At 38.1% G+C, this 12,500-nt stretch overlaps 1 protein-coding gene across 9 annotated transcripts in view; it reads right to left on the reverse strand.

Moving 5' to 3' along the window:
- The window catches only part of USP49 (ubiquitin specific peptidase 49), a 166,384-nt gene extending 161,108 nt beyond the window's left edge, over positions 1 to 5,276 (reverse strand). For 3 of the 9 annotated variants that reach the window (XM_056818213.1, XM_056818215.1, XM_056818222.1), the window contains exon 1: positions 1,175 to 1,752. The gene's annotated coding sequence lies outside the window, so the exon portion shown is untranslated. Of the gene's footprint in view, positions 1 to 1,174; positions 4,717 to 5,204 lie in introns of those variants that run through there. The other 6 variants (XM_056818227.1, XM_056818216.1, XM_056818219.1 and 3 more) reach the window with 5 other exon arrangements.
- Positions 5,277 to 12,500: the final 7,224 nt, after the last annotated feature.

Consider the following 12,500-nt stretch of genomic DNA (forward strand, 5'->3'; position numbering starts at 1 on the left):
ACAATAAGCAATATGATCTGGATAAGTGGATTACAAACTGTTTAATGAGGCATTTCTAGCACGTCTTTAAAAGAAAATGAGTGATTATGACAGACAAGTTTGATCTATCTCTATTTTATCATCTTCAGATTCCCTCTCTGGTCACCAATATCTCACTATGGTCAAGTACATGAAAAATGAAACAGAAGAATTTTGGAACTTTAAATCTAAAGAAAAATACAACTCTTACTATAGATATTATTATAAATGTACACACTATTATTGGCAATGATTCAATATCAACCTCTTAATTTGACCTGAAAAGGTTAAGTTTTGGAACCAATGTTGTTCAATATTTTTAAATCAATGATTGAAAGTATGGAACTCTAACCCTCTATTAGGAATTTGAAAATCAGGAAATAGATAAAAGTTAAAAGATGTTTATTGGAGCACCAATAACATTGGTTATAGCTAGCTCTCAATTTTTGGTGCTTGTTGGTATGGATATAAGCTTATCATTTGCACCCTGGAAAACTGGATCAGAATCCAAAGAACCTAACTAAATCTGAAATCTCAGAAACAAATAAAATACACTTTAATAGAAAAAATGTTAACTCAATAAGTAAAAATGAACAAATGTAAAAGTCTTGGATCTATCCAAAAATAGCAGGAAAAGATATAACCTTCATAGTATATACACCAAGCTTACCATAAAGTCAGCAATGTAGCAATATAGGTTTTTGTGGGTTTTTTTTTTTGGGGGGGGGGGGTAAAAAAAACCAGATATAGTGCTAGGAATCATGAGATAAATCTTTTCACCTTATTCAGCTCTAGTCAAGTCCTCCCTCACTGTATCTGTTCCTATTTCTATATCAGAGTGTTTACTATCTGAAGAACTTGAAAAGGCTAAGCAGAGACACAAAAATTTTGTAAAGCTTTAACAATAAGATCTCTTATGAAAGATTAAATAAACTAGAATCCTTTAGCCTGAAAAATAAAGAATTCAGGTTGATTTAATAAAGATTTTCAAGCATATGAAGTACAGGGTTCTTGTACAATTGTGAATATGGTTACTTTAAATTTCCAATGAGAATAGCCCACAAAACAAAACAAAAAATAGCATTATAAATGTGCAGATCAGATTAAAAGATGAATCTCTTAATAGTGAAAATAATTAAATGTTAAAATGAGCTACCTGTATAGGTTGTATAACTTCCTCCTTTGGATGCTTTTTAAAAAAAATCAAACAGATTTTCAGTGATCAGCAATGGTCTGTGTGGTCCTGCCTAAAGTGGGAGAGATGGACTCTTCAAGTCCTAAAATTCTATGATTAATCAAGGAAACATAATTATATACACCTAGTCATTCAAATTTGAATAAACTGTTTTAATGGTACTTTGTGCATAAACATGAGATGAATGAAATTATAAACAAAAGTGTAATTTTGGTAGGTTATAGTAACTGAAAAGAAAATGTATAAGTATCGTTAAGCCATTTAGTATCACTATTTGAATTAAAGAACCAACTTTTAGACAAAGTCATTTTAGAAATGCAGAATTGAAATTAAGTGTCTCCACCACCAGGAATCTGTGTAATACAGCACCAGTGAAGGGAAATGTTTACTTTTTTCCCAAATATTTTTGTAGGCAAGATTCATTTAGTAAGATTTTAGAAGGCTAAAACATGTTAACAGTCAATAGTACAAGAATGAATGCATCATAAATGGTAATAATACACAAAGACTACAACAGGCCAACATCTGCCACAATTTCCATCTCAAAAACAACTAAGATATAAAAAAATTTTATAGCTAAAGGCACTAAATTAAAAGTTATCAATTAAACAGATGCTTCAGTTAAGATTTCTCTTTGAAAATATTATCTAACAGCACTGAGCACACAGGCCTTGCACATAGTAGGCACTCAATAAATATTTGTTGAACTGGGGAAGAGACCTTTTAAAAGTTAACATGAAAACTGAAACCTTTGTTCAAATGTTACTTTCTCTATGTGCTTAACAGAAACCAGGAAACAAAATCAGTTCTTAGTGTGTTTATAAATATAATTCTGAAGGAGATAATATAAAGTATTTATATACAGGAGAACTTTCACTGCTTGAGCTCAAGAATCTAGAATCTACAAAGTAAACACTAATCTCTATAATATAAAATACATTGTATATCAAGAGTATATCATTAGAAATTAGCAAAATTAAAATGAGAAACAAGTTTTAAGTGACTTTGAAACCATGCTAAGTAAAACACTTTCATCAAGCCAACAAAAATTTTATAGATAGGAATTTCACTTTTGGCTAAGCAAGAGATGTGCTGTCCTTTGAATTAAACATAAGTGAACAACAAAAACATAAATGAGTTTTTACCACATTTCTCAATTATAAATGAAGGCATAAAAATAAACAACACAAGAAAACTGTTAAAATAACTCCAAATCTGCCTTAAAATTTAAGCTTTCCTTTAATTTCCAAAAGGGTCTTTTAATAGATATCAGAGATTTGTATAAATTGAGCTTATTTATTCTTATTTATTTGTTTATACTCTTATTTATTCACAGAAGGGAAGTGAGGAGGCAGTGGGAAGCTCAAAGTCAGGCAGTTTTTACAACTTGCAATTATGTTACAGAGACTTTCAAAAGTGATAGAATTTCTCAGGACATCCTTAGCAACATAAAACCAAAGTCCAATTTTCTAAGTTTTTCCTCATACTCTATTTTCCATTCTAAAACATTTTGAGATGTCAGTGATCAAGTCTACTCAAGTTAAAGACAAGGAATCAGTTCCCCTATTTAAATCTCTTTATACAAGTTAACTCTCTCCCAGGGGTGTTCACATTTTTTTAAACTGATTTCTCACCATTCTTCAGCTACCTAAACAACCAAATTTCAACTTCATGAATTAACTGTGACAGCTTCTCACCATATCCTACCCCAACAATACTGCACTCTCAGTTGAAAACAAAAGTACATGACAATTTTGGTCCCTTTGATAAAATTCAGCAAATACATCAACACTATCACACAAAACAGTCCTATCCATACAGTAGATAAAAACATTTATTAAGTACCGTGTTTTCCCATTACTACCAAAGAAGTTAAATGCATAGCTTTTCATCACTATCCTTGGGGCACTATCATTCATACAGTGTAAAACCAAAATTAAATCAAAGTTGGCCACAACTTTTCAATAGTGCTCATAAAACCAAAAGGATTAAAGGAGCTGAACGGTGGGAGAGGATTAAAAACTCCTTGGGGAGTAAAAAGGGAGGTGGAGGCATTATAGCCTTTCTGGGGACAAAGGGACTCAACAGTTTCATCCTCCCCTATTGCTCTCCTCTCACCCAAGAATTCGGTAGATCAATTCCCTGCCCCCACCTCCAGTCTTTACTCTTTAGTTCTTATCCTAGCTTCTAAATTCTCTTTTCCCCTTTCACTCACCATGATTTCTCTTCTGCACCAGCAGCTCCCTATCCCAGTCCATTTCTTTTCAATTACCACTAGTTTTTGCACCTCCAGATCATCCTCCACACAGGGCACTTAATCACCCCCCTCCCTTGTCTTTTCTCCCAGGTCTGTACCCGCATAAAGCTCCATTTGCCTCCCTTCCACATATTTTCCCTACTCTTTATCTCATTTTCCCCAGTTCTGTTCCCCACTCTCTCAATTCACCTCCCTTCTCTTAAACCTATCTCCTTATTTCCTCTTGCTTCCTAAACCCCTACAACTTTAACCTTCCTCTCACCACCTAATCTTTACCCTGCCCTAAGCCTTAGTTTGCCCTTCCCCTATGTAACTTCTTTTACTTTACTTAAGTCCTTCATCCCCTTCAACCCATCATTGAAGTTTCCCATCTTCCCTACAAAAGCCTCTATTCAGTTTTAAGCCTTTTCTCAATGGCAGTTTTTTTTTTTTTTTATTTCCCTGGATTTTAAGGCTATCTCAACCAATCAATCAATAAGTATTATTATCCACCTGCCTTGCTCTTTACACTCAGTTCTAATCCGTCCCCCATTCTATCTCTCAAGCTTAGTTTTCTCCCCCTACTGTGGCAGCCATTGCCCCCGCAACCACTTCACCTCTCTGTCATCTCCACTTCCCTAAAAATCCTGGTTTCCCTCCCTCAGTTTCTAAGCTATCATTGATACTATCCACCCTCATCTCTTAAAACCCATCTCTCTCCTTGTTTTTTTTTTTATCCCCTTTCTCCCTTCCCAAACCTTATATCTTCCCCTCACTGATCACCTTTCTCTACCGAATGCCATCTCCTTCCCTCTTTGATTCCATCCCTGCTTTGATCCCCATTCTCTCCTAAATCCAATTTTTCTTCCTCATTGGGATTCCCCCCCTGCCTTCAAACTAAAACATGGTTTCCCTGTCGCTCTTCTTTATCTTGTTTCTCAGCTCCCTCTAAATCCCATCTCCCCCTACCCTCTGTGAACCCTTATCCCACCTTCAAACCCTATCTCCCTTCTCTCATTCTTATTTCCTTTCCTTCTAACCCCCAGTTCATAGCTCCAAGGACCCTCCGTCTCCTTCAATTCCATTTCATGGCCCCTACGGATCTCCCCGGTCCTCACAACCTCATCTCTGCTCTCATTACCAGCTCCTCATCAAGCCTTCATTAAAAACCTGGTATCCGTTCCCCTCTCTCTGCCTTATTTCTGCCTTTTCCCTCACATTTGCCCAAACCCCTCTCCCTCCTACTCCATCACCCCTGTTTCCCACAGTCACACTCATCAGTGGACTCCTTCACCCCTTCCCTGGACCCCCTCCCCATATCACTTCTTCATGCCCCTTCTATTCCAAACTCCAGATGCACCCCCTCACCATTCCAAACCTCCCTCAAGCTATCCTCCCCCCAACCCAAGCCCCCCCCAAAGCAGCCCCCTCCCCCATTCTGTCCCCCACCCGCCCCGCCCCCTCCCGGCCGCCTCCCCTCCCCCCACCCCACGTTGTTCCCTCGCTCAGAGGCGCGCGCCGCCTTTGTCGCCCCCTCACCCGGTGTGTGCATTTTGTGTGTGTGTGTGTTTTTTGGGGGGGACGCCGGTGGGGTAAGGACTCCTGTCCCCGCCCCCTGAGTCCCAGGCTGGGCTTCCCCTGTCTTCGTCTCGGAGAATGTGTCCCCCCCGCCACCGCCGCCCCCTGGCGCTGCCCTCATTTACCGCTCCTTCCACCTTCTCCTGCCCCCCCCTTTTCCCACCCCCCTCTATTTACCGCCATCATCAGCACGCGCGAGCTGTCACCGGAGCGCGAGACAACCGAACGGCAGGACCCCGCCCCCTCCCCGCCCATTGGCTTAGCACGCCCATGCCCCGCCCCACCCGGCCCTGCAGTGCGCCAACAGCGCAGCGCTCAGATTCCCGGCCCCCCTTCCATCCCCGGCCCCCGCCCAGCACCAAGAGTATTCTTCTACAGAATCTCGCGCCACCGGCGCCGCAGCGCAAAGGGTCTACCGCCGACGCTCGGCGGCAGCCTCGAGGCTGGCGTAAAGGACGGCGGCGTAGCGGGGCTTTTGTGAATCGCGGAGAAGTTTGGTTGAGTCACAAGAGGGTAAATACAAGGATTTCCAGACAAAGAGACTCTTAAAGGGACAGAGTTCCACTGCATGCCCCGCCTCCTTAAAGGGCCAGCATCCTTCTTTATTTCCCCACCCTACATTCTTCCTCTGAAAACTGGTGACAATTGGAACCTCGAATTCTTCAGTTTTCTGCCATCTTCAGGAAGCAGACCCATTTTCCTCATCTTCGATTCACCTACCCAACTCCTGGTGCAGTCCCTGAATCTGGAGTCCGAGGCCATGAGTTTGAATTCTGGCTCTGCATTCCCATAATGGTATGACCTTGGGCAAGTCACCTAATCTCTTGAGTCTCAACATTTTCTAGGTGAGGAAATATGAAATGTGGGCTTGGACCAGGTGGTAGCCTTCAATCTCTCCCTAGTCTGTCTTTCTTTGATGTAGAAATAAGAAAACTTCAGCTTATAGTCTTGGAGAATTAGTTACCTGGAACACTGGGGTTAGGTGACTTGTCTGTAATCATACAACCAGCTTGGGGAGGAATTTAAACTCAGGTCATCAAGGCCAGCTTTAGCCACTAAGCTAAGGAACTGGAGGCCTGGAATTAGGAACATAAAGCTTTGAGTTTTAATGCTGCTTCAGACTCTTAGAAGCTATAATGGTCACCTCTAGGCCTCAGGTTTTTTTTCTGTAAAATGGGGATGTTTTGAAGATCAAATGATCTATACAAATACAAATAACAACACTCTGAAAAATCTTAAAGCACTGTACAGAAACAAAAAATTAATATAAGCCATTCCCTTCCTGAAAACCAAGAGACTTCCATAAGAGAATTAATTGGCAATAAGAAATTACTCTGGGCTAAAAAGCAATGTCCACCATTACTGACTTTGTCACTGACATCCCTCAAGTTAACTTATTTTGTTTCCTCCCCAAGGAATAAGTGTTGATGGTTTTTAGAGGGTTAAAAAGGGTGGGTGGGTGGAAAAGTTAAATAGGAAGTTCCTGGTGAGTACAACCTAATAGAAAGATCCTAACCATTAACTATTTCTTAGTGCTTCCCAGTTTCACCGAAGTGAGACTTAAGGTACACTGATCCCATTAGTTTATCATCAAAAAAGATGAAATGGTCCCTTCCTTCTACTTGTAACCAAATGGGAGAAATGCAACAAAGACATACTTAAGGCCAAGTGAAAAGTACAACTAATTATAACTGCATGGATTCACAAATATTATATATTAGTAAAAGTGGGAAGAGAAAGTGCAGTACCCCCTCCAACATGTGGTGAGGCTTAGAATAGAAAAATAGACTTTAAACCTATACCTATCTGCTTTCTTTATTTCAAATGATTATTAATAAACTCTATAGAAAAGAACAACCTGGAGTTATTGATTTAAATCCAACAGTAGCCAGAAATATATCTATATGTATATGTATATGTTACCAGTTACAGCTAGAAGTCTGGGAAAGCTGTCTGAAAGAGGTAAAACCTTGTAAGTTTTGGAAAAGAGGCACATGATTTAGTAGAGGGCAGCTAGGATGGGAAAAGATCCTGTATAACAGCTCACAGAATATAAAAGCTAAAAGAGATCTTACTTAGATCATCTCTAATCCAATCCCTTTGTTTGATAAGGTCACACAGCTAATGAGTTCAAATCTAGCAGGAAGATATTTGAAGTAGGGAGTTCAGTTAGGAGTAATGAGGGTCTGTATTCAGTGGCAGCTGTGTGAGTGAAGAGAGTGGGATAAATGGAATAGATGTTAAGAGGTTGAAATGGTAATCAGTATCTTTTGATTCCAAGACCCTTGCTATTTCCTGTATAGACCAAAATATTTCTATAGTCAGTTGACATTTATTAAGGATTTACTATGTGTCAAACAAAATCCTTGTTTCAATGAACTCACATTCTAATGTGGGAAAGAACACACAAAAACCATGTATATATAGTTTTTTTAATAGAGTAAATGGAAGGTAATGTCAAAGAGAAGGTACTGGGGGTAGAAGTTGGAGAAAACATCTCCTGGAGAAGATGGGATTCAAGCTGAATCTTGAAGTAAGCCAGGGAAGCTAGATGGTGAGGAAGTAGAGCATTCCAGACAATGAAAGGCATGGAGTCAGAAGACTCATATATGAGAATAGCAAGCAGGCTAGTACAGCTAGATCAGAGCAAGGAGGGTAATAAAGTGGAAAAGTAGTAAAGGTCCACATTGTAAAGGGTTTTAAATACCAGAGAACTTTAATTTGGTTCTGAAGGTAATCAGAGCCACTAGCATTTCTTGAAATCAAAGGTGACATGTTCAGACCTATACTTTTAAGTAATTTTGGAAGCTGAATGACTGGATTGGCTGTGGCATATTCCAGGTAAGAGGTTCTTGAAGGCCTTTTACTATACTGGTGGCTGAGTAATGAGGAGATGTATAGAATATAGTGTAAATTTTAAAAATTAATATTCAATATTTCAAGTATATTTATAAGATTTATTAATAATAAAACTTGAAGCAAGGGAAAATAAAAGGCTAGAGAAACAGAGAAACATGTCAGAAAAGGAAAATAACATGCTGAAAGGAATGTGGAAAAATAGGGACACTAATGCACTAAGAAATTATGGTGGTGAACTTGAGAAGGCAAAGTTGTAAACTGGTCCAATTATTCTGGACAATTTAGAACTATGGCCAAACCAAAACTGCTGGTATTCTTTGACTAGCAAAACCACTACTACTAAGTCTGCATCCAAGAGTCCAAAGAAAAGGGAAAAGGATCTATTTATATAAAAATATCTATAGTATATCTTTTTGTGTTGGCGAAGAATTGAAAATTGGGGGGGATGCCCGTCAATTAAGGAATGGCTGAACATATTGTAGTATCTGAATGTGATGGAATTACTATTATGCTATAAGAAATTATGAACCAGGATGGTTTCAGAAAAACCAGAGATCTTATATGACCTGATTTAATGTGAGATGAGCTGAACCAGGAGAATACTATACATAATACCAGCACTTTATCAAGACAAATGATTTAAGGCAATTCCAAAGGACCCATGTTGAAAAATGCTATCCACCTCCAGAGAGAACTGATGAACTTTGAGTGCAAAGGGAAGCATACTTTTTTCATTGTCTTGGTTTTTCTTGTTGGTGTTTTTCTTGTTTGTTTTTGGCAATATGGCAAAAATGGAAATATGTTTTGTGTGACTTAATTTCAAACTCAAAAGATTTTTAAAATGTTAAAAAATTTCACAAAATGTAATTGGGAAATATTTAATGAAATAAATTTAATTTTAAATAAATAATAGGAAGTTTTTTCTTATAACAACTTTGAGCATTACTGTCCCTATTTTATAGATGAGAAAACTGGAACTCAGAAAGATTATGAGGTCTATCCTGGGCTCTCAGAGCTAGGGGTTTCCAGAATAGACTCAAAATCAGTTCTCCCAACTCCCAAGACCAGTCAGTCTTTTCCCCACCATATTTATAGCTGCCAGCTCAGTCTTCGGATGCTTTAATTTGATTTATGAAGTGACTGGAAGGAAAAAAAAATTACTAGAAACTACTGAAGGATTCTAAGAAGCAAGTGGCCCAATAAGACCACTATTCTAGAAAAGATCTAGAAAAAACAAGTGTCATTACTATTACTGTAGGCAAAATTGACTAGATACAAGGTGAGGGATTAGGCAGAGAGAATAGCCAAGAGTGCTGCCTGAAGTCATTCAAGCATAAGATGGTTAAATGGGCCAAAAAGCCAGAGAAAACAGAGGCTATGGGGTGGATCCAATGAAAGAACTGATGGGTTTTAGAAAGAGACAAGATAGGAAAAGCTCCAAGCTGACCAGCAGATGAGAAGGAAGCTGAATATGAGAGCTGTAAACTGGTGAAGAAACACTGAACTTTGTTTATGATTCAACATATGGCAAGGAGTCAACGTTTTTCTCATGTTCTTAATAAATTATTGTCACTGACATCCCAGGCTTTTCTTTCAAGGTGGAGGATAGATGAAATCCCATACAGCAAGGGCCATTACAAAGATAGATTGAAGAGAACGAACTTAATTCCATATTCCAGCAGACAACACAGATCAAGGGTGATTGGAATGAATTATCTGCTCAACAAATACTCTCTTCTCCCCAACCACCATCCCAGCATCTTCATATAAAAGTAAGTATAACAAAAGCAACATTTATTTTGCTTGAAGTGGGTAAGGAGAATAAGGAAGCAGATTATGTCCTGTCATCAAGTACCAACAACCTCTCCTCAAATTCTCAATGTCCAAACCATTAACCAAAACATAACCACAACTATCGCCTTCCAACAGATTTAGAATCATATGTGTTATATACTTTCCAAAGCACTTTCTAGTCTTCAAATTAGTTTAAAAAAAATTAGTAAATGCAAGCTATCTGACTCATTTCCAGTATTCCAGGATGGCAATTTAAAAATATTGGAAAGAGTAGTTGGAGTGAGGACCTGGATTCAAATTCCATCTCTACTATTTATAATCTGTGACCTTGGGGGAGTCATCTCTCTGAGCTTCATTATCCTCATGTCAAATGAAGGGATTGTCTAGATCTTTATTGTCTCTTCCAGTTTTGAGTTTTATGATCCTATAACATCTTAAAAATGTAAGCTTCCTGAGGGCAGGAACTGTTTCATTTTTTTATTCTGTATCCCCAATGCCTAGCACAGTAGTAGGCATTTGATAAATGTCTGAAGCTCTATTTCTCCCTTTCTATACAGTCTTCCAATCCTGGCTTTCACAGTTCATATCTGTCTCTCATGATCTTTGACAATTTCCAGTGATCAAAGGTACTCCCATCAATCTATCAAGATATATTAACTACCTACTATTTGCCAGGCACTGTGCTAAGAGGCTCTAGGGATACAAAAGGAAGTAAAAGACTATCTCTGTCCTCAAGCTCATAATCTAATGGTTCAATTTCAAAGGGAGTCATACTGTTATCTTTTTAAAAATTTCAGGAGGAAATTTTAATTAATTTTAATCTTCTAAAAGTCAACATTGTGGGTTCGAATCAAGGACACATGTGACACCCAGTGGAATAGCACGTTGGCTACAGGAGGGGTGGGGGTGGGGGAGGAAAAGAAAATGATCTTTGTTTCCAAGGAATAATGTTTGAAAATGACCAAATAAAAGTCAACACTGAAGCAGCTAAGCACAGTAGATAAAGCGCCAGGCCTGGTAGTGAGGAAGATTTGGGCTTCCTAGCTGTGTGGCCCTGGGCAAGTCATTTAACTTTGCCTAGGCCCTTGCTACTCTTCTGTCTTAGAATTCATACTAAGATTGAAGGTAAGGATTTAAAAAAAAAAAAGTTCAATCCCATAAAAGAATGAATAAGAATGTTATAAATGGAAATAAAATGGATAATACATTTCAAAAGAAGTTAGTAAAAACCTTCCCTAAGCTCCCAAGAATTTCTATTCATGTAGCAATTTTACTACCCAGACTTTAGGAACTAGATTTGTTTCAATCATTAGGTTTAGAAGACTATGAGATTTTTTTTTTTAAATGACAGAATTTTACGCTCCAAATACAACTTATGTAGTTTGTGAAAATGGCATTTTACCTGTCATTAAATAATAGTTCATATTTATATGAACTTTAACTTTATGCACATGAATTTTACAAAGCACTTTTCCTTCAATAAGCTTGTCAGATAGGAAGTTCATTATTACCCCCATTATACAGACAAGGAAACTGAAGCTCAGAAAGACTGTTGCCTTGGGTTAAACATCTAGGGAAATTTTCAGTTAATCATTCAGAGTTAATTATAGATCTTCTAACTCCTGGGTTAATATACCAAGGGGTTGAAAAGACAACTACTTGGGTTGTCTAAACCATCAAACCATCTTTTATATTTTGGCCATGCTCTGAAACCAGACGTGTATTTCTACAAGCAGCTGGATTAATATATATACATATATATTATATAATTGTTACATTATTATATTATATTAAATATTATATTATTATATAATATATAATATTATATATATATTAACCCTGACCACCTGTCTTAGTATCAATTCTAAAACAGAAAGGCAAAAGCTAGGCAACTGGAAGTTGAGTGACTTGCCCAGGGTCACACAGTCAGGAAGTGCCTGAGGCCCCATTTGAACCCAGATCCTCCCTCCAGGCCTAGAGCTTTAACCACAGTGCTCCCTAGCTACCTCTATGAATGTACATTTCTAAAAAACAGAGGTAGCTCCAATCTAATCACATATCAAAGGAACTATCTTCATTTTTTTACTTGCGTATAGCAGGAGCTTGATAAACAATAGAAGACAATTGTATCCTGAGAATTTAGTGCTTTGCATACATTAAGCATTTAATATGTGCTTGCTTATCTGATTCCTTCATTAAACAAATCTACTACTTTGGCTTTTTCTTCCCCCACTGGCTTTGTTCTCCCTTTCATACTGGATCTTCAAAACAAAATAAGTTATTACCCAAGTCATTATGCTACCCTTAAGTTTCATATTCCAGGTGGAAATGAACAGATTTGTTCTTGTCCTTGGTGGTCTTGAAGTTAGGAAGAATGAGTAGGCAGGAACATGTTGAAGGGACTCTCTGTGGGGGCAAGGCCTACATCTACCATCAGGAGAAATTTCTCACAAAGGAGTATGACTAACACTCCCATAAAGCCAAGTTATAGAATGCTAAGTTATGAATAAACAAGAGCCTCAAGTCTCAGGAGTGGATAGGGCAACAGATAAGAAGATGGATCACTGGCTTCAGCGTTGAAAGATCCTTTATAGACCAACCTCCTTATTGTAGGGATGAGGAAATTGAATTGACAATTTAGTTAGTGAAGGATAATAATTAAGATTCAAAAACTAGGTCCTAACTCCCAATTAAGGGCTTACTCTAGGAGGCCCCCAGAACTCAGACTGTTACAAAACAATGGTAAAGGGTAAGCAATGAGGGATACGTTCAAATATTACTTTTTATAAATGCACATTTTTTAACATCAGAAAATTTCAC

Source organism: Monodelphis domestica, chromosome 2, assembly GCF_027887165.1.
Source record: "Monodelphis domestica isolate mMonDom1 chromosome 2, mMonDom1.pri, whole genome shotgun sequence".
NCBI classification, from domain to species: Eukaryota; Metazoa; Chordata; class Mammalia; order Didelphimorphia; family Didelphidae; genus Monodelphis; species Monodelphis domestica.